The 24,111-nt window shown below is 35.6% G+C and overlaps 1 protein-coding gene and 1 pseudogene across 3 annotated transcripts in view; one reads left to right on the top strand and one right to left on the bottom strand.

Moving 5' to 3' along the window:
- EXOC2 (exocyst complex component 2) overlaps nt 1-24,111 on the bottom strand; it is a 275,073-nt gene that overhangs the window by 19,736 nt on the left and 231,226 nt on the right. The window lies entirely within an intron of this gene.
- Nucleotides 12,987-13,964, top strand: LOC147580822 (uncharacterized; annotated as a pseudogene).

Raw genomic sequence — 24,111 nt, 5'->3', positions numbered from 1 at the left:
CGCGCGCTCACCTACCTGGTACACACATACATTAGCAGATCAAAAAAGAAAAGACAAAAGGAAGATATTTACTAAAGCTTATAGAATCTACATATCTATTATAACATTTTACTTCCAAAGGTAAAAGTTAACTTATGCAGGCTATTTTGATCTTAAAAAATTACTTCTGGGAGAAATGTCTGACAAAAATCACAATCTCATTTTGTAAAGCAAGTTAAAGGTTAGTCAAAATACAAGATTTAAGGACAGTAAAGAATTAACAAATACTACTTCACTCAAAAGTAGGCACTCAATAGCAGGTGTGTGCAAGATTTAGTAGTGCAGGAGTCTGAAGTCAGTTTTGTCGCCTACAAGCTATGACTTTCGGCAAGAAAACTGGGAGCCCAGGTTTCTCTCCCATTAAAAAGTGTAAGAACAGTACCTACCTTGCAGGCTTGTAGTGAGGATTATAGGAAATAATGCATGTGATTGGTCCAGGTAACCACAGGGCTCATTAAGAACTTTCAATTATCATTATTTTGCAAGAAAAAAAATGTGAAAACAAGAAGCTGGTTTACTTTAATTCCAAAGAAATTATTTTTACTTGGAGTGGAATATTATTTCAGAATGCCTTCTAGAATTAATTGCAAATATTGAGAATTCCTTTTATACCAAAACAGAGAAAATTCTCTATTGTAAAATCATGGATGTTAACAGTAACTATGTTACAGTGTTAAGGAGAGTCTTTTCCTATTATGTCATCTAAGCTACTGATGATTTAGAAAGGTTGAGAATTTAAAAGCCAAGAACTATAACCAACTTTCTGAATTGACAGTTTTAGATTCTAAATGTATAACTAGTTTTTGATTCTGTCATATGCTATAGTTTTAAATAGGCACACTATTTTTCTTTTAAGAAGCCAATTTATATATACTTTGGAATATGGAGAGGCTCAGGTATTCTATTTTTCTGGTGGAAAAATTAAGAAATCTGTTGAAGAGTAAACAAATATAATCCAGAAATTAGTTGAAATTAACTAATTGCAAGGTAACAAGTCTTATCTGGGAGGTAAGCGAGGAAAATATAAGGAACCTATTATAAGTGAAAGTGAAATAAACTACCTTGTGCTCAAGACCAGAAAAGCTTTCTTCCTCTAAGAGGAAAGGCATACCACAGAGTTGTTCCCTTGGATTGTTTACCTGCTACAGTCAGAGCAACAGGGAGACCTGGGTGTAACATCTGTCTCTGATGACTATGACCACCTCAGTCAGTATGCCTCATCTTGTTCCTTGCTCTCTGGATAGTTCTTTCAAAGTGAGTGGAGGAAAGCAGGGAAGGGCTCTCTGGTTCCTGAGTTCATAATCACTGTGCTCAGGTCAAGAATTTTTAAACTGCAACCCTGTAAAAGACTAGCTCGTATATCTCTCTGTCTGTCTGTCTCTCTCTATCTCTATAGATAGAGAGAGAGAGACAGACACACACATACACTCCATGTATATAGTTACTAAAAATAGAAGCATAATCTTAGGCCAATGATGATATAAGGAACTTAAGAAATTCAACAGTTTCAGGACGCCTGGGTGGCTCAGTTGGTTGAGTGTCCGACTTCAGCTTAGGTCATGATCTTGCAGTTCGTGGATTTGAGCCCCCTGTTGGGCTCTGTGCTGACAGCTCAGAGCCCGGTGCCTGCTTTGGATTCTGTGTCTCTCCGTCTCTTTGCCCCTCCCTCGCTTGCACTTTGTCTCTCTCTCTCTCTCTCAAAAATAAATACTAAAAACATTAAAAAAAATTAAAAATAAAAAAGAAATTCAACAGTCTCTGCTCTTGGTGAAAACCAGGATCCTGTCAATGCATATGAACAAATGTCAAGAGGTTGGGTGCTAGAAATGTTCTAGCAGTGATGACTAGAAATGTGAGGGCAATTTTTAACTTCTAAAATTCTTCAATGTAAACGTGGGGTCAGAATGCTGACTAAAAAGCAGAAAATTAAACTTAGAATAAAGCAAGCCAGTGTCACATGCTATCAACTCAACTCCTACTCTGACCCTGATAGGAAAAACATTTCCTGGCAAGAACCCATCAGACTGGAGCATTACTAATAAAATACCCTGTAAAAGACATAAATCTAAATTACTCAATATAATTCTAAAGGCAAAGCTGTGAATAATAAGAATAAAATCACAGGACACTTTCCACCATCAGAACTATATTGCTGTTAATAAAAAAAATATGAAAACAAAATCAAGCTTCCTGTTTTAGGTTGACCACAGGTTTCACAAGGATAGTATGCTAAAAGGAACACACAGCCTCAACCGTAACAAATTGAGAAAAAAAAAACCAAAAAACAAAAACAAGAACCTGTATTTCTTGGAGACTTACTTTTTTTTGAATAGAGAAAATGAAATAATACCCCCCCCCCACCAAAAAATAAAACAACAACTGCTTCAAGGAATAAGTGGTAATGTTGGAGGGAAAAGGGAGGAAAAAAGTTTCTGTCCCTAGGGATGAACAGAAAGAGAATTCCTGATCAAACCACATGTCAGGTCAGTAAGGGTTCAAAAAGATAACATTAAATTGAATGCATATGAAAAATACATGCTAACTTACAGGAGGAGATTTGTGAAATATTATTATAACCTTCCAAAGCAATGTATATGCTGGTGTTAAGAACTTAAAAATTTTAAAAATATGAAAATAAATGATTGTCTCTCTCTAAAAAGCTACCCATTGTATTAAATACAGAGATAAGTATTTTTTACTGCATATTGGGCTGAAATTGTTGTTAGTTCTAAGGGAATGGCTAAAAGGTCTCATTCATTCATTTAACATCAATTTGTTGAGATTCTACTTCATGGTGGACTCTGATAGGCACACATCAGATTTAGTGAGACATTAGGTTTTTCAAGTAGAATATGTGTATATCCCCAGTATGTGTAAGACCCCAAAGTGCTTAGTTGTTATGTTTTACCCTAATGTACTAGTATTCATATAGGTGTTTTAAGTTGTATGTAGCAAATCCGTAGTATGAAAGGGTTTTATACTGTAAAACAAAATCTTTGTTTTATACTAATTTGTGAAACATTTACTTGTGATTTCCTTTTTGTCAAGTTCTTGAAAGGTTAAAGAATAGTATTTGGGAGGGGTGGAGGAAGGGCACTGGACCTAGAGACTAGACAGCGTCCGTGTCTAGAGACTGAGGTCTGAAGGTTCACAAACATGAAACAGATAAGATCTCTGTGATCTTCCTAGTTAAGAATTTCAATTCCTTTCTCTTTATTCCACTCAATAGCCAGTTATCAGCCTAAGGAGAAACAAAACCAGTATCACACCCTACACACTAGCCAACCTAGTACCTACCCTACTCACTCAGGGGTCTACACTGAGCCTTTCAGATGTGTTTCTAAAAAACTAAACATAGATTAACCCCTTGGTTTTAACTGCTTTTTGAGTTTTCTGGCTCAGTTGGTTGAGCGTCTAACTTCAGCTTAGGTCATGATCTCAGCCCGTTTAGTGTCCAACTCTTGATTTTGGCTCAGGTCATGATCTCACAGTTCATGAGATCAAGACCCATGTCAGACTTTACGCTGACAGTGTAGAGTCTGCGTGGGATTCTCCCTCTCCCTCTACCTCTTTCTCTCTCTTTCTCAAAATAAATAAATTTTTAAAAAGTGTTGCTCCAATTCTAGCTGTAGGAGGATGTCAATTCTTTCAAAGATCTGTACTCTCCCCCCCCCCCCCCAAAAAAGCCTATAACAGTGGCAGGATGCCAGAGGTTGCCTCACTTGCTCATGTGGCACTATGTCAAAGGACCCCATCAAAACACAGGTGACAGAAGGTAGCAATCTTCTTTTGGATGGCTAGACTGATCAATTTGCTCTTTTCTGACCTCAAAGAGGAAAGTACATGGAGATCATGACAAAAGGAGAGAAATACAATTACTCAGAGTTGAAAGAGAACAGATTTGGGTTTTGGAGAACGTAAAATTGGGTCTTCCCACTAACAACTGAGCTAACTTCCTTGAATGGAACAGGTTAGATTTATAAAGCAAGAAAGAGGTAGTAAGGATGCCAAGAAAGATCCTAGAGCCATCAGAGAAGAGTTGTACATAAATTTTGTTATTAAATTGGCTGAGGCCTTGAAGTGGATGGCAGGGTTTAAAGGGACCATGGTCATGGTACCTGGAGACAGGACCAGGATTTTATTTTAGGTTATGGTACTATTTTCAAAAGTTCCATGTCTATCACAAAGGGACCATTTTGTAGTTGATTTTGGTGGTATATGTTTCCTTCCGACTAGACTTTATTTTAAGATTATTAACATTAATGGTTGATGATTACTTTTAAGTTCATTGAGGTAACAGAAAGAATACTCAATGTAAAGCCAGAAGACTTGGGATCAAAGTCCTGGCTTATCTATACATAATGATATGACCCTAGACAAAGATCAGTTCACCTTTTAGACAACTGCCTACTTTACAAAATGTAGACATTACAATGTCTGTTTTGCTATCAGAGCTGTTACAAAAATGTGATATATATTTATTCCCTTATTCTTTAAATATTTTTTGTGTATCTATTATGTGCTAGGCACTGACAGATGATGGTATACAAAAGAGAGCAAAACAGAAATGGCCCCACCCTAAGAGAACTTATCTCCATGGTAGGGAGCACTTTGTAGATTACAGTACAGTACACACATTTCAGATACATTTTTTTTTTTTAACAAAGACATAAATAGTTGGGTAATAGGTATGATAACTAGAAAAAGTACACCAATTTCTTTTTCTGAAACACACAGTGAGAAGATTGGACATTCTTTTTTTTTTTTTTAAATGTTTATTTTTGAGAGACAGAGCACAAGTGGGGGAGGGGTAGAGACAGAAGGAGACACAGAATCTGAGGCAGGCTCCAGGCTCTGAACTGTTAGCACAGAGCCCGATGCGGGGCTCGAACCCATGAACCATGGGATCATAACTTGAGCCAAAGTCGGATGCTTAACCGACTGAGCCACCCAGGTGCCCCTGAAGATTGGACATTCTAACACATCATGACTGTCACCAGGCTGCAGCATATCCTAATTGTAGGTAAAGTTCTTTTGAGTGGCACCAGCGATCTCTGAACAGCTTAAGAACAAGACAGAGGCAGACTGCCCAGATACAATACCAAATGTTACTGGGATGTGCTGGAACTGGAGAGATTTGTCTTTGACTATACTCTTGTTTTGCTAGTTTACACAAAGTTCTCTAGAAGTTGGAATTTTGGTGGAACTGTTTTGTCATACTGTGCACTGGTTTGGAAAGAAGGGCTGAATAGAACATACTAGCAATTGTTAAGGAAGACCTCTCATGTCCTCTTGGCACCAGCTCTCTCTCCTCCCACTGTAACAGCTTTCCACTGATTTATAAGATGACCTGATTAATATCTATCTACCTTGCTAGATTGTTAACTCCACATGCATGGGCATCACCCTTCACTTACCTCGTCTTTGTATCCTTACTACCTACCACAGTGGCTGGCCTGTAGCACAAGTTCAGAAATAAAAGAAGGCAAACGCCATGTGGTTCTTGCTCACTAGTAAGCTCCCTTAACCCTCTTAAATAAATTGATAAGTGAATGAATGAGTGAACAAATACATCTGAGAAAAGTTTTAAATAATATATAATTTTGTACTAGAGCCATTCACTAAAAATGTACATGCCTCAGTTTATGTGTAAAGGAGATACTCTGCTAAAGCATGCATCTCTTACTTCTCATAGGGTTAAAGAAAACAAAAAACAGTCCTTTTGAAATAATTTTTCAGGATCCATTTGAAAAATATAGTTTGAATCAATTAAGTATAGCAGCATAGAATACTGTTAAGTCTAAATACATTAGTTTTACAAATATGCTTTGTTTTTCTGGCTATATACTTAGCAAACAACTATTTCAATCAAATAATAAACAACATTTTTGAATGCTCACTATAGGCTTGATACTCAGAAAGAGCTCAGATATATTAGGACATAATGAACATTTAGTAAATGTGTTAGGAAACCAGGTTTTTAGCTTTAGCTTCAACATTAGTGGGCCATAAATGCCACATTTTACTGTACTACAAGGAAATGAGCTGTCCATGTGAATAGTGCACACAGAAAAATAAGGCAAACTGACTGTTTCTTGGAGTTACAAATGCTACATTATTATGATTTAGTAATAAGTATTGTTTTTAAAAAGGTTCCCATTTAGATAAGCCCCCACAACTTTCCAAGGGACTGAGAACAACTTCTAAGTATTTATAATATGTATCTCCTCTACTCTGTGAATATAAAATTAGAAATGTGTCATGCTATTTGACCAAAAAAGTGTCCCCACCCACACAGTATCAATCTAGACTATCAGTTAGCAATTAATCTAGTAGCCCAGTGTGGAAATTCCCCATGGAGAAAACAAAGCTCATCTCTGCTCTGGGCAAGAACCTGTAGGCTTCTTCTCGCAGGGTGAGCTTCCTGTAATTGGGCCTGGACCACATACCACCTTCTTCAACAATGAAGGTCTTGATTTTCATACATGAAAGTGGAAAAGAAGTCTTTTTTTTTTGCTCTATTTGCCATTTTCTTCTTTTAATCAAATAGGGAGGGCACTTGATTTTGGAATGGGCATACTACTAAAAATATTTATTGAGTGCCTATTACTATTACATGGCAGACTCTCTTCCAGGCACTAGAGATATAGTAGTGACCAAAATAAGAGCAATTTCATAAAAAATAAAGCCCCCTCTCCTCACATTCTAATGGGGACAGTACCAGAATTAAGAGAACACAATCATCTTGCACACGGGAGAGAGGCTTACATTATCTATAAAACAGCACAAGAAAGTAACTGCACAAAAGAAAATTGTTCAGCAAACACTAAAACCCACACTGGTAAACAGAGGGCTCTGTTTGATGAAATCCTCAGCACCATTGTGAAAAAAACAATTCCCTGACATGTTGGAAGGATCTTAGTGTTGCTTTTGGGCCAATCTCATGAAATAATGCCTAGCAATAACCTATAATAGATAATGTACAGTTGTGTATGGAATGGCTTGGATTTACATTTTAGCTGGACAATCAGTTAATTAACTGGAGCTTCAGGTATTCTTTCAAGTATGGGAAAATGTTTTGTAAATTAAAAAGTGTTACATAAATGGGTTTGACTCCTCTTATAATAGTAATTTGGACAAATCACTAAGCAGACTTCTCTAAAGAATGTCTTTATAAGAACAGAATAGTGAACATTTTGGATTAATCAGGTCTTTCTTCTTGATTTCTTATTTTGAAAAACATTAAATGCTCACTGAAAAGAATTAAAACAACACAGAAGAATAAGTTTTCATAATAACAAATAAAAGTCCAATAAACTTCTCCATCAGTCTCCTTAGTATGGCATGTAGTCTTCCAAATCTCTTCCCTTGAATATAATTTTTTCCTCTAAAAAATGAGATTACACTACACATTCCAAGTAAAACTTGTTTACTTCATTTTGTAACATATCACAAACATTCTTCCATGCCAGTGTATATATATTTACCTTATCATTTTCAAGTGCTGCCTTGTATCCTATATTATGGATGTACCATAATTGTTTTATTCTGTTATTTATGATTTATTCATTTTTTTATTTATTCATAATTTATTCTCCTATTATATTAGACAATTATATACTACTATAAATAATTCTGCAGTGAACATCAATCCTTATATTCTCATAGAATAATTTATGTATGATATATTCCTAGAAATGGAATTGCTGAGTCAAGGGTTTTCAGTTTTGATCAGTTCTGAAAAACTGTCATTCAAGGCCATAAAAATTATAACCTTGCTTTTTCATGCCTTTTTGTTTTCTTAACTTGGATTTTCTAATTACTATAATTAATAACTATAATATATGCTCCTTCTCAACTATGATAAAGACAAAACTTTCCATTAAAACACTAAAATAAAATTTTAATCAAAACACAAAGGTCAAAGGAAATTTACTAAAATTTACATGAGACTTATGCTCAATGTAACTACATAAAGACTGTCTAAAACAGAGCTGGAGAGAAAGAACAGTGCATAATTACAGAAAACAACTGCTACACTACTTGAACCTATACCAAGAGCGCAAACTTTTCCATGAAGCATTTCCTGTCTTAATTGGACAGACGACTCCTTTAAACACAGACTGATTTCAAGGTACGCTGCCTAATGTTGTTTTGAAACATGATACTCTTCAGTCAGTACTATAAGAAATCAAACTTTGGAAACTCTGGAGATACTACCTACTTTATAAACCACATTTCCTGTTTTTAACCCCTATGCCCTAAGGCAGTTATCAGTCCTAGTCTAAAGATAAAAATAGATTGAAAAATACTATATATATCCCACAATGTACTTTTTTTGGTAAAACTGAAACACTACATGAAAAAACTTTTTTTTTCTGAAATAAATTATTCAATTACACTCTTAAGGCACATTATTGAAATTACTGCCTATTAAAAAAAGGTAACCAGGAACTGTATCAGTATTGGCAGACAGAAAGGCCTAAATATTCTGCAATAAAATTAGTTTTGCTGGAATAGAGAAAGGGTTTTAAGTTCCAGGTCTTCATGTTTTAGTTTATTCATACCTAAGTTGATTTCTTTGCCAAAATTGACAGAATGTCTTTGCCATATAGGGGATTTTAAAAGTGAACACTTGAAGAGAGGATATGCTTCATATGTAGTCTCTGAGTGAATAACCTCAACCTCTACAGTTCTCAATTTTATCAGAATCTTTTTTTGGCTTTAATTAATATGATCTTCTATATCTTATTTTTAAAGTCTATTTCTTTTGAGAGAGAAAAAGAGAGAGGGAGGGGCAGAAAGAAGGGGAGAGAGAGGTTCCCAAGAAGGCTCTGTGCTGCCAGTGCAGAGCCCAATGCAGGGCTCAAACTCACGAAAGTGTGAGATCATGACCTGAGCTGAAACCAAGAGTGGGGCACTTAACCAAGTGAGCCACCCAGGAGCCCCATGATCTCCTATCTTTTAAATAAGAAGAGGAAAACTTTGTCTCATGAAAAGAGAAAACACTGCCAGCAGTGAAAATAACAATAAAATTATTTCAAGGCTTATGTTTTCCATTTTTAAGAAAAGATTTCTATTTATTAATAGTTTAGCATTCATATACATCATAGACAAATGTCTTTCAAGACTCAAAAATGAGCAAGGGTATCACAACATCTCCCATTCCAAAGTTAAAGTCTGATGGGTAAAACAAATTATGAGTTACACTACCATAAATATTACAGATCACCTCATACATTTAACAGAGAATATCAGTTTCATCATTTGAAACATGATATACTGAATTTCAGACCTAAAGGTAGACGTTTAATCAATTTAACATCAGTTGATAAAACAAACTCATTTGTTTCAATTTAGCCTTCTGGCAGAAAATATTTTTTTCATTAGAAAGTACTTCAATTAGCAAAGTCAAAGAGACAAGATTCATTCTATCTATGCAAAAGAATGCATTTTGTTTTACACTTACAACGTTTTATTACATTTGTATATAACATTTCATAAACAAGTCTGTAGTGACTTTAATTTCAAAGTCTCAAGTTGTTTTTTTTTTAAATAAAGATGACATCAATTAAATCACAACTAATAAAATGGTTATGAGAGAAGCCAGGCTGAAGAACATGGCACTAGAACCTGACTGGTTGGGTTAGAATCCTGCCTTCCCTAGTTAGCTGTGTGGGCCTCTGTGATTCAGTGAATGAACACACAGAAAGTGCTCTACCACTGTCTGGTCCACTGTAGATGGTATGAAAATGCAGAGTGGTACTATCCATGTTATGGAGCAGCTATTGTATCCCTATCAGTGGAATCACCACTGTGGAGCACAGCAAAGAAGTAATAACATAAAGTCCGTATTCTCAACATTTGGTCTCGGCCTGGGTGGCTCAGTGGGTTGAGCATCCGGCATCGGCTCAGGTCCAGGTCATGATCTTACTGTTCACGAGTTCAAGACCTGTGTCAGGCTCTGTGCTGACCGCTCAGAGCCTGGAGCTTGCTTTGGATTCTGTGTCTCCCTCTCTCTCTGCCCCTCCCCTGCTCGCATTCTGTCTCTCTCTCTCTAAAAAATAAATGAACATTAAAAAAATTTTTTTAATGAGACATGGTTGATAAAAATGTTACATTAGTTTCAGGTGTACAACATAGTGATTTAACAACTCTAAATATTATGCTATGCTCATAAGTGTACCTAACCACCGATCACCACACAACACTATTACACTACCATTGACTGTATTCCCTATGTTGTATCTTTCAACGGTGACTTATTCATGCCATAACTGGAAGCCTACACCTCCCACTCCCCTTTGCTCACTTTGTCCATCCTCCTATTCCTTAACCTTTTGGTAAATAATAGTTTTTCCTCTTTATGGGTCTGTTTCTGTTTTTTTGTTGGTTTTTAGATTCCACATAAAAGCAAAATTGTATGGTATTTGTCTTTCTGTGTCTGACTAATTTTACTTAGCATAATATCTTCTAGGTCCATCCGTATTGTCACCTCACACCAGCCACAACAACTAGTATCAAAAAGACAAGAAATAACAAGTGTTTGTAAGGATGTAGAGAAAAGGGAACCCTTGTGCACTGTTAGTGGGAATGTAAATTCGTGCAGCCACTGTGCAGAACAGTTATGGAGGGTCCTCAAAAAAACTAAAAATAGAAATACCATATGATCTAGTAATTCCACTACTGGGTATTTACTCAAAGAAAACAAAAACACTAATATAAAAAGATATATGCATCCCTATGTTTACTGTAACATTATATACAGTGCCAACATATGGAGGCAACCTAAATATCCATAGATAAATAAATGGATAAAGAAGATGTGATGCAATATTAGCCTTAAGTGAAACATTAGCCTTAAAAAGAATGAAATCTTGCCATTTGTGATAAAAATCTTTTAAATATTTCAATAAGTATCTTTTAAGCGTAACTGTGACATTAAAACTACTAAGCAATTGGTTGTTAAATGTTTGAAATGATGAAATTGAAGAAGCAGTATAGCAAGATAGAAAGGGCTTTGATGGTAGCATCTGACTTTGACAAGCTGTTTACCTACATTAGCCTACATCTGCATTATCTATAACGCTGGATATAAAGTTTATTGTAAGGACTATCAACTACAAAGGCACGGGAACTCAATAGTAGCAAGAAGGAGCAGGAAAGGTAGTAACAACAACTCATTTTATTGCTAGGATTTTGTTTCTCTGACTCTGCAACAAAATTTCTTTCCAATATCTGAATTCTAAGTTATTTTTTCTCTTGAAGTTATTATTAACAATTATGCAGTTGCTCTTCCATCTTCAAAATCAATGCTTCCTTTTATTACTCTACCAAATTTATTGCATAGGGAAGATTCTGGTACAGTTTTATCCAAAAACAAAAGTAACCTCTTTATTCTTCTTGATATTTTTATCTTTCATTATAGTAACATTTATAATTCTATCATACATTGAAATGATCCAGTATAAGTCACTGTTTTTCACAGAAAAAGGAAAACTGAATACACATACTGTCCTTTTAGCAAGCCGCCACTTGTTTCTTCAGCTGGAGTAGGACTATGAGACCAAAGCTTATGAGCCCTCATTCAGGGAAAGTGGCAGCTCTCCCTCTTCGTACCTTGTTAGGGGTACCTCGGACAGAGAAAGGCACAAAGTGCTTTTTTAATCCAATTATTTACAAAATATTAGGATGTGCAAAATTATATAGTATTGTTATCTCTCTGGTCTCCTATACCCTATATACTTCTCCAATAAGAATGATAAAGTTAGAATTTAGAGACAGAAGAACAGGGCTGAGGTCCTAAGTCTAGTATCTTGAACAAGTCTGATTCCTTTTCTGATTCTTCAAATTTTAAAAATCAGCCAAATGGGGAAAATAAAATCTTACTCCAATGAGGTTGTTGGAAGGATAAAATGTGATAATGTATGTAAAAATAACAGTTAAACTGTAAGTTATTTTTATTTAAAAATGGACCAAAATGCAGTATCTTAACAAATTCATCAAGTTTTCAATATGACCCAAAGCAAAATGATGTTTGGTATTTCATTTTCAATGCTACAAGCTTAAAAATGACAAAAATGGGGCAACCTACATGTTTCCATTTCTACAATTATGACTTACTGTGTTACCAGGTCCTCTCTCATGCTCTTTCTAAAGCAGTGTACACAAAAGGTGTCACTTACATTTGTACAGGCATCTGAAAACACAAATGCTACCTGTTTGAAATGTTTTCTTATCAGGAAAAAATGTTAAGACCTAGTATAATTCTCTTACAGGGAAACCATTCATTTACTAAAATACTCATTTGTTCAAACATATGTTGAGAATCCACTATGTAAAGGGACTCCCTATGGTGGGGACCCCAGTGGGACTAAGGCATGGTACCTGCCATCAAGAGGCACAGTCTTCAAACTTATTGATTATCCAAGTTATAAGTAAAATAAATTTGAACCCTCTTGATATAAGATTATAATGTGTGATACATAACCTCTGATATATAAAACTATGTGCCACTATGTTAATAAATAATTATATTGTTTAAAACAAATACATAAATGTATAAAACATAATTTATACATATAGATGCACATTATATATTCCATGCATTAAAAATAAGAAAAACAGAAAAGGAGAATGTACAAAGGAAATAAAAATTATTTTATTAGTTTAAATATGCTAGGTTATGCTAAAGTTAAAAAAAAAATCATCTTAACACAATAGCAAATGCATGTCCTCATGAGACATGTCCAATGGGGCCCAGGGGTCTTGGCTTATGAGGCTTCACCTTAATATAAGTTTTCTAAGTTTGACATTTAGCAGAACAAAAAATGTTTTTAAATTGAAATAACAGTGATTTGAAGGTCTGAATGTTCATTTTGTTTAGATACTTGGATTTAGTGACTTTCATAGCTGAAAATGTCCTACACAAAATATTACACAAAGATATGTATTTGAAAAAGGTAAGCAATTGGCTGTACTTACTAAATGATGATACTCTGTTTTCAAGATTTTTAAATTTTCAGTTTTTCCCTCTTTTAAAATTAAGTATAACTTATAGAGGGCTGTCACAGTGGATCCCTTTGGCTGAGAGTATCTGAGGATCTGTGGACAGTTTACTGAGCCCATTAATGCCCCTGCCCAGACTCATGTTGCTGTCATATCACGCTACCTGTGCACACCCCTCCCTCCCAACCCCATCTCTGTTTGTAAGGAATGTGGCCCACAATATCAGACTGAAGGTTTACAATGGGAATTTGGTCATTATGGTCCTATAGTTCATGTGTATGCTCCACTTGATTTTTATACCTGCTATCCAAGAGGATTTGTTTATGTTCAACCAAGGATGTGTGACACTGAAGATGCTTTATTACGTAATTTGTATAGAAAATGTATTTATGGATGCCAAAATGAAATACAGTTTGCACAGAGGGACCAGAAGACTCCAAATTAAATGAAAACCAAGGAAGGGAGGAATGTGTATAGTTCTTCACACTACAACGATTATGACAGATACAATATAGATGCTCTAGGAGAAGTTATGAAAGATCAAGAAACTGATAGTTTGATTACAACTATAGAAATATTTATAGCCTTGGAAACAGACCAGCTGGAAGACCAAAGTGTAGCAGAAGCCATTCTGACAATCATAAAATTCAAACGCTGCCATCGATCTTTTCAAGATCAAATCCAGTTCAAGATCACAGTCCAAGTTCCAGCTCAAGAAAGAAATGAAGGCTATCCTGAACAGAGACAGCCAAGCGTTGCCCTCCCAGGGTAAGGAAAGGGCATCTTCCCTTACCCACCCTCCCCAAGCCCACCAGCATGGTCAGACTTCAGAGGGAAACACAGAGCCACCTAGTGGAGGCCAGAGTTGGTTACACCAAGTCCCACTCATCTGCACTTTGGAGCCACATTTCCACTGAAACAAGTCCCCCTGAGAATCAGCACAGCAGGCCCCTCCCAGAGAAGACCAGGACAAATCCCTTCCACCTGTTTAGTCTACAGATCATAGGGTGCTGCAGCTCTAGGGGTGTTTCAGCTCTAGGGGAAACTGGATCTAGCTTTATTTGGGTTTCCTTTTATTTGTTCATTTTCTTTGCTTCTGTTTTTGTTTATAGTTTTTTTTCTTTCTATTTCTTAGATAAAGAACATTTTTATTCTATTCTATTTTATTTTATTAAAAATTTATTTATTTTTTTTCTCTCTTTTATCTATCAAGCCTCTCTTAAGCAGACTGAAACACACCTAAGATCTAACTTCATTTATTGAAGTTTTTTCATTTTGTTTTAATTTTTAATATTTTTTAATATTTTTTTAATGTATATTTTACTTTTGAGAGAGAGAGCAAGCACACAAGTGGGGGAGAGACAGAGAGAGAGAGAGAGAGGGAGACACAGAATCCAAAGGAGGCTCCAGGCTCTGAGCTGTCAGCACAGACCCCGACACGGGGCTTGAACTTCACAACCCTGAGATCTTGACCTGAGCCAACGTCAGATGCCTAACCAACTGGGCCACCCAGGCGCCCCTTTTTTTTTACTTATTATTTTACTTTATTAATTTTTTTTCTTTCTCCAAAATGACAACATAGAAGACTTCATCCAGAAAAGAAGAGCAGGAAGAAATGACAGCCAGGGACTTAATTGACACAGATATAAGTAAGATGTATGAACTAGAATTTAAAAGCACAATTATGGGGTACCTGGGTGGCTCAGTCTGTTAAGCGTCTGACTTCAGCTCAGGTCATGATCTCGCAGTTCATGAGTTCAAGCCCCATATTGGGCTCACTGCTGTCAGCCTGTCAGTGTAGAGCCTGCTTCAGATCCTCTGTCCCCCTCTCTCTGCCCCTTCCCCACTTGGACTCTCCCCTAAAATAAATAAAATATTAAAAAAAAAAAAACTAAGAGTGCCTAGGTGGCTTGGTCAGTTAAGTGTCTGATTTCAGCACAGGTCATGATATCACAGTTTGTGAGTTCCAGCCCCACATTGGGCTCTGTGCTGACAGCTCAGAGCCTGGAGCTTGCTTCAGATTCTATGTCTCCCTCTCTCTCTGCACCTTCCCTGCTCATACTGTCTCTCTTTCTCTCCCAAAAATAAACATTAACCCCACCCCCCCAAAATTATAGGAACAAGCTGGGTTGAAAAAGGCTTAGAAGACACAGGAAAAATCCCTTTCTGCAGAGATAAAAAGAGCTAAAATCTTGTCAGGCTGAAATCGGAAGATGCTATAACCAAGGCACAATCTTGAATGGATGCCATGATGGCGAGGATGGATGAAGCAGAGCAGCAAATCAGTGATACAGAAGGAAAAATTATGGGGAAAAAATGAAGCTGAACAGAAGTGTGAGACAAAGGTAGAAGGATCATTATACAAGACTTAAAGAACTCAGTGATTTATTAAAGAGGATTAACATTCGTATCATAGGAGTCCCAGAAGATGAAGAGAGAGAAAAAGGGACAGAAAGTTTATGTGAGCAAATTACAACTGAAAACTTCTCTAATGTGGGGATGGATCCAGACATCAAAATCCAAGAAGCAGAGAACTCCCATTAAATTCAACAAAAGCTGATCATTGCCAAGGCATATCATGGTCAAACTCACAAAACAGACAAGGAAGGAGTCATGAAAGCAGTAAGGTTCGGGAAAAAAGTACTTAACCTACAAGGGACGACAGATCAGGTATGCAGTAGATCTGTCCAAAGAAATCTGGTAGGTCAGAAAGGAGTGGCTAGATATATTCAACATGCTGAATCAAAAAATATGCAGCCAAGACTTCTTAATCCAGCAAGGCTGTCATTCAGAATGGAAGGAGAGATAAACAGTTTCCTGAGACTAACAAAAACTAAAGGAGTTTATGACCACTAAACTAGCCTTGCAAGACATTTTAAGGGACTCTTTAAGCAGAGAAAGACAAAACAAAACAAGATCAGAAGAAACAAATACTAGAAAGGACCAGAGAGGATCACCAGAAACTTCAACTCTACAGGCAATGCAATGGCACTAAATTCAAATCTTTCAATAATCACTCTGAATGTAAATGGACGAAATGCTCCAATCAAAAGACATAGGGTATCAAAATGTATAAAAAACCAGGATCCATCTATATGCTGCCAATAAAAGACTCATTTTAGATCTAAAGACACTTGCAGATTGAAAATGAGGGGATGGAGAACCGTCTATCATGCTAAGGGATATCAAAAGTAAGCAAGAGTACCCATACTTAATATCAGACTAACTAGATTTTAAAACAAAGGCTGTAAAGAGATGAAGAAGTGTATTATATCATAATTAAGGGGTCTCTCCATCAAGAAGATCTAGCAATTATAAATATTTATGCTCCCAACTTGAGAGCATGCAAATATATAAATCAATTAAATCAATTAATAATAAACATAATGAAACTCATTGATAATAATACAATAATAGTAGGGGACTTTAACACTCTACTTACATCAGAGAACAGATCATCTAAGCAGGAAATCAACAAGGAAACAATGGCTTTGAATGACACACTGGACCTGATGGACTTAACAGATATATTCAGAACATTTCATCCTAAAGGAGCAGAATACACATTCTTCTTGAGTGCACAAGGAACATTCTCTAGAATAGATCACATACTGGGTCACAAATCAGCCCTCAATATGTGCAAAGATCATATCATGCATACTGTCAGACCATAATGCTATGAAACTTGGAATCAACCACAAAAAACAAAAATGTGGAAAGATAAAAAATACTTGGAGGTTAAAGAACATCCTATTAAAGAATGAACTGGTTAACCAAGAAATTAAAGAGGAAATTAAAAAGTACGTGAAAACTGATGTAAATGAAAACACGACAATCCCAACTTCTGGGATGCAGAAAAGGCAGTTAAAAGAGTAAAGTATATAACAATCCAGACCTTCCTAAGAAGGAAGAAATGTCTCAAATACACAATCTAACTTTAAACCTAAAGGATCTGGGGAAAAACAAACCAAAACAAAAAAACATGCAAATAAAGCCCAAAGTCAGCAGAAGACAGTAAATAACAAAGATTAGAGCAGAAATCAATGATATCAAAATCAAAACAACAGGAGAACAGATCAATGAAACTAAAAGCTGGTTCTTTGAAAGAATAAACAAAATTGATAAATACCTGGCCAGACTTATCAAAAATAAAAAGGAAAAGACCCAAATAAGTAAAACCATGAATGAAAGAGTAGTGATCACAACCAGCAACACAGAAATACAAACTATTATATTATGAACAATTATACCCCAACAAATTGGGCAATCTGGAAGAAATGGATAAATTCCTAGAAACACATAACCTAAGAAGAAAGGGAAAACTGAACAGACCTATAACCAGTAAAGAAATTCAATCAGTAATAAAAAAAAGTCTTCCAACAAACAAGAGCCCAGGGCTGGATGGCTTCCCAGGGGGAATTCTACCAGTCAAGAAGAGTTAATACCTATTCTTCTCAAACTGTTCCAAAATACAGAAATGGAAGGAAAACTTCCAAACTCATTCTATGAGGTCAGCATCACCTTGATTCCAAAACCAGACAAAGACCCCACTAAGAAGGAGAATTACAGACCAATTTCCCTGATGACCATGAATGCAAAAATTCTCAACAAAACAGTAGCAAATCGAATCCAACAATACATAAAAGAATTATTCACCACAATCAAGTGGGATTTTTTTCCTGGGCTACAGGATGGTTCAATATCTGCACATCAATTAACGTGATACAGGACACTGACAAAAGAAAGGATAAGAACCACATGATCCTCTCAGTAGATGCAGAAAAAACATTTGTCGAAATACAGCATCCTTTCTTGATAAAAATCCTCAAGAATGTAGGGATAGAAGAAACATACCTCAACAACATCATAAAGACCATATATGAAAGACCCACAGCTAATATCATCCTCAATGGGGAAAAGCTGAGAACTTTCCCCCTAAGATCAGGAACACAGAAGGGATGTCCACTCTCACCACTCTTGTTCAAAATAGTACTAGAAGTCCTAGCCTTAGTAATCAGACGACAACAACAACAACAACAACAACAACAACAACAACAACAACAAAAATAAAAATAAAAATAAAATAAATAAAATAAAATAAATAAAAGGCATACAAATTGGCAAGGAAGAAGTCAAACTTCCACTATTTGCAGACATGATTCTCTATATGGAAAACTGAAAGACTCCACCAAAAAATTGCTAGAACTGATATGTGAATTCAGCAAAGCTGCAGAATATAAATCAACATGCAGAAATCTGTTGCATTTCTATACATCAATAATGAAGCAGCAGAAAGAGAAATCAAGAAAACAGTCCCATTTATAACTGCACCAAAAACCACAGGAATAAACCTAACCAAAGAGGTAAAAGATCTGTACACTGAAAACTATAGAACAGGTATGAAAGAAATTGAAGAAGACACAAGGAAATGGGAGAAAATTCTATGTTCATGGATTAGAAGAACAAATATTGTTAAAATGTTGATACTACCCAACACAATCTATATAGTCAATGCAATCCCTCTCAAGATACCATCAGCATTCTTCACAGAGCTAGAACAAACAATTCTAAAATTTGTATGGAACCAGTAAAGACCCTGAATTGCTGAAGTAATGTTGAAAAAGAAAACCAAAATTGGAGGCATCATAATTCTGGACTTCAAACTATATTACAAAGCTGTAATGATTAAGACAGTATGGTACTGGCACAAAAAACCAGACACATAGACCAGAGGAGCAGAACAGAAAACCCAGAAATGGACCCACAAATGTATGGCCAACTAATCTTTGACAAAGCAGGAAAGAATATCCAATGTTAAAAAAAAAAAAAAAAAAAAGACAGCTTCTTTAGCGAATGGTGATGGGAAAACTGGAGACACGCATAAGAATGAAACTAGACCACTTTCCCACACCATACACAAATTCAAAAAGGATGAAAGACCTACATGTAAGACAGGAAACTATCAAAATCCTAGAGGAGAATAAAGGCAGCAACCTCTTTGATGTAACAGCAACTTCTTACTTGACATGTCTCCAAAACGCAAGGAAAACAAAACTAAAAATGAACTATTGGGATCTCATCAAGATAAAAAGCTTCTGCACAGCAAAGGAAACCCTCAGCAAAACTAAAAGGCAACCAACCGATGGAATGGTAGAAGATCTTTGCAAATGACATATCGGATAAAGGGTTAGTATCATTTTAATTATAACCATTTGCCCAGTACAGGGAAAACTGCCATGTGTTTTTGAAGCATTGTTGCAACATTGTATTCCTGATAATTTAAGTAAACAAAACCATGAGTAAATGAATGATACATGCCCCAAAATATCAAGATTTATCCATTTGACTTAACACTAGTATCTAAGACTTTGATTTAGATTTTGACCTAGACCTAGATTGTGATCTTGACTAGATTTGAATCAAAGTGGTTCTTTTTTCCTTGATTCATTTTTATATCTTGAGCCAGACTTATAATGTGTTTTGGAATCTGTTTTAGAGGTAAATGCCTCTAAATCTATAACGAACTTATCAAACTCAACACCCCCTAATAAACAATAATCCTGTGAAATGGGCAGAAGACATGAATAAACACTGTTCCAAAGAAGACATCCAGATGGCTAACAGACACATGAAAAGATGCTCAACATCACTCATCATCTAGGAAATACAAATCAAAACTATGATGAGCTATCACCTCACACCTGCCAGAATGGCTAGAATTAACAACTCAGGAAATAAAAGATATCGGCGAGGATGCAGAGAAAAGGGAACACTTTTACACTGTTGGTGGGAATGCAAACTGGTACAGCCACTCTGGAAAACAGTATGTACGTTCCTCATAAAGTTAAAAAAGAACTACCCTATAACCCAGTAATTGCACTACTAGGTATTAGCCAAAGATACAAAAAATGCTGATTTGAAGGGGCACATGCAATAGCAGCATTATCAACAACAGACAAACTATGGAAAGAGCCTAAATGTCCACTGACTGTTGACTGGATAATGAAGATTTGGTACATATACACAATGGAATATTAGTCAGCAAGCAAGAAGAATGAAATCTTAGCATTTGCAACAACATGGATGGAACCAGAGTGCATTATGCTAAGCAAAATAAGTATCAGAGAAAGACAAATATCATATGATTTCACTTATATGTGGAACTTAAGAAACAACCAGAGAGGAATGGAAGGAAAAATCAGATAAAAACAGAGAGGAAGGCAAACCACAAGAGACTGTTAAATATAGATAACAAATATAGAGGGGAACTAGGTGGGGGGTATGGGCTAACTTGGTGATGGGCATTAAAGAAGGCATTTGTTGGGATGAGCACTGGGTGTTATATGTAAGTGATGAATTACTAAATTCTACCCCTTAAACCAATGTACTACACTGTATGTTAGCCAACTTGAATCTAAATAAAACTTAAAGAAAGAAATGAAGGCTCAATCACATTTTAGGTGTGCATCTCTTACAAAAACCAGAGGCATTTACTTCTAAAACAGATTCCAAAACACATTATAAGGCTGGCTCAAGATATAAAAATGAATCAAGGAAAAAAGAACCACTTTGATTCAAATCTAGTCAAGATCACAATCTAGGTCTAGGTCAAAATCTTGGGGCGCCTGGGTGGCGCAGTCGGTTAAGCGTCCGACTTCAGCCAGGTCACGATCTCACGGTCCGTGAGTTCGAGCCCCGCGTCAGGCTCTGGGCTGATGGCTCGGAGCCTGGAGCCTGTTTCCGATTCTGTGTCTCCCTCTCTCTCTGCCCCTCCCCTGTTCATGCTCTGTCTCTCTCTGTCCCAAAAATAAATAAAAACGTTGAAAAAAAAATTAAAAAAAAAAATCTAAATCAAAGTCTTAGATACTAGTGTTAAGTCAAATGGATAAATCTTGATATTTTGGGGCATGTATCATTCATTTACTCATGGTTTTGTTTACTTAAATTATCAGGAATACAATGTTGCAACAATGCTTCAAAAACAAGTGGCAGTTTTCCCTGTACTGGGCAAATGGTTATAATTAAAATGATAGGCAGTTGAGCAGCCACTCTTAAGAGCCAGTTTGTTTAATGTTACGGGCAGCTACCAGTTTGTGGTATCTCCATGTATTAAATTTTTTTTTAATGTTTATTTATTTTTGAGAAAGAGAGAGACAGAGCACAAGTGGGAGAGGTGCAGAGGGAGAGGGAGACACAGAATCCGAAGCAAGCTCCAGGCTCCAAGCTGTCAGCACAGAGCCCAACGCGGGGCTTGAACCCATGAACCATGAAATCATGAACTGAGATAAAGTCAGACACTTAACTGATTGAGCCACCCAGGTGCCCCCTCTGTATATTTTTGTAAAGATTCTCATTTTTTATGCTTGAAGTATTGGTGAAGAGATATTGGTTGACCATAATTTGCAACACTATCTTATTAAAAATTTACTTTCATATCCATATTTGGTATAACTGTTAACACAGAAATGTAGCTTGCTAATAAGATAGAATGATGTAAAAGTGAAGTTGTAGCCATAGTACAAGTGAGACTGATCAGACACATTTAGGGTAGACCTTTTTGTCTTAAGATGTCTACTAGATACATGATAATAGTTAACTTATGACACTGTGGAATAGTTCTTTTGCTAACTATCTTGGGGAATGATGTCAACTGGGTTAAGTAGGACTTGGGGGAAGATTGAGTTTTTGACTGAAAGATGTAACCTTCACTGCTTTTTTCTGGTTTCTATGATGATTTAGAACATATAAACATTGGAAGAACTCACCTTAAAATCTGAGCAGGTCAATGATGGCAGAAATAATTTTAAGGGGAAAAATGCTCTCAAGTAGTTACCTTAAACTTTAAAGAGCATTGCTAGTCATATTGCTTCGTTTTCTTACTGCTATTAAAAAGCAGCCAGTAAATTGCTTCAAACTAGGCTTATGTTTATGCATATGCATAGTACAAAAGAACTGAATTTTGATGTTTATAGCACTTGGTCTGTGCATTTGTATCAAAATTTGCCTACCACTTTATGAAGGAAGCTTGTTTTTCACCCTGTTTATTGCATGTGAGGCAAGTTGAAAAAGAGTAGTCCCATTCTAGTTGATTCTGTGGTGCCATGAAATTTAAAATATTTTGGAAAAAGAATTAACTTTAAGTAAGAGTCACATCTCTGAGTGTGGCTGGTTATCAATGTAGTATCTGGCAATACCTGACTAAAAAAGAAAATTATATCTCAACCATTTATAATTTCTAGCATTTCTGTGAGAAATCATTTGGGGCAATAAAAGGGACATGCCCAAACTCATTTCAGAATAAAGGCTGGTATCTTTAAAAATTACAGATAACTTGTTTGCAGGTATAAGTAAGAAATATTGTGGGGAGACAATTCCTTTTGGAGGATCATTTTTATCAATTTTTGTTTTAGTAATATAGGCCTTGCCTGTAAAGAACAAAACATAGTTTTAAAATACTACTTGTGGAATGTTTTTAATGGACTGATTCTAGAACTTTTGTATATTTGACAGTATTTTGAACTTTCATTTCTTTACTGTTTGCAGTTAATGTTTATGTTCTGCTATGCAATACTTTATATGCACATCTAATTTTTTTAGATTTTCCTAGATGTAAACTCTACAACAAAAAGTCTATTTAAAATTGTAGCAGTCGTTTGCAGTTCTACCAAAGAGGAAGGTTGTGGGGCTAAACTTCATATTTTCTTTCTTTTAGAAGCTTCTCAAAAGGTATTTTTTATATGTTCTTTTTAACAAATATTGTGTCAACCTTGAAAACATCAATGTTTAGATCAAAACAAGACCCAGCTTATTTTCTGCTTGCTGTAAATTAATCAATCATGCTATAATAAAAACAAAATGAAGGGGAAAAATTAAGTACAACTTATAATAAGCCATGTAAATCTTAAGTGTATAACCTGATGGGTTTTTTTAAAATTTGTATACACATATATAACCACCATCCACATCAAGACATAAAATATTTATATCCAGCATCCCATCAGGCTCTTTTGTAGTCTTTCCCAGACAATATACCCCCACCTATAAGGTAATAATTATTCAGACCTCCATCTCCATTGATCAGTATGTTGGCTTTCATACAAATGAAATAAGGAACTCCTACAGAAGCAGACAGTACGTATTCTTTTGGATATGGACTCTTATTCTATTATATCTGTGAGAACCATTAATATTGCATATGGAAGAGCTTGGTCATTGTCATTGCTATATAAATCTTACTGTATGGCTACACCACAATTTATGTACCCATTCTAACTGCTGAATAACATCTGAATTGTTTCCAATTTTTAGCTATTTTAAATAAAACTGCTATGAATGTTGCTGTCTTTTGGTAGGCATAACACTCATTTCTCTTAGGCAATATACTGGAATCAAATTGGGTCATGGCAAAAATGCAAATTTATCTTTAGTGGACACTGCCAGTTTTCCCACCAAAAGCACTTCACTGTCAACAATAATTTATGCATGGTCTTGCTGGATACTGGCACATGTGTCCAAAAACAGCACTTGTTCTAGTTAAAAAAAAGGGGGAAGGGATTTGTTAATCACTTTTCCTTAGTAGAAAACAAAACAAAAAAAATAAGCCATAGCACAAAATCAAAAAAGAAGAGAAAAAGGTCTAAGAAAATATACCAATTTTTCTTTTCATTATACAACCCAACTGTAGAACATTAATCTTTTTCATATCCCTCATATTTAAACTCCCTGAAGGTGGCTTTTTGTGTTTTCATAAAACCTATAACTAAGCTCCTTCAATACACAAACTTAATAAAAGTGATATGCATTCTACATATAATTCTTAAAGTTCTTGTTACTGTAATCATAGGCTGTCACTCCATTTGCAATCAGAAAGGACAGCAATTTCAAAAAATGAAAAATGGGTTTTCAAATATATCATATTTATGAATTTGGTTGTCACTCAAACATTTTTATTATCTGTATGAAACATTATCAGTAAATTGATACAAAAGAAAATCCATATCCCAAGTAAATATCTTATACATTATAAAGATTTTATTATCATGTTTAACTTGCTCCTATAGACAC

The sequence above is a fragment of the Puma concolor genome, chromosome B2 (assembly GCF_028749965.1).
Source record: "Puma concolor isolate L17-30 chromosome B2, mPumCon1.1.hap2, whole genome shotgun sequence".
Classification (NCBI taxonomy): Eukaryota; Metazoa; Chordata; class Mammalia; order Carnivora; family Felidae; genus Puma; species Puma concolor.
This window is presented reverse-complemented; position numbering and strand designations above follow the sequence as displayed.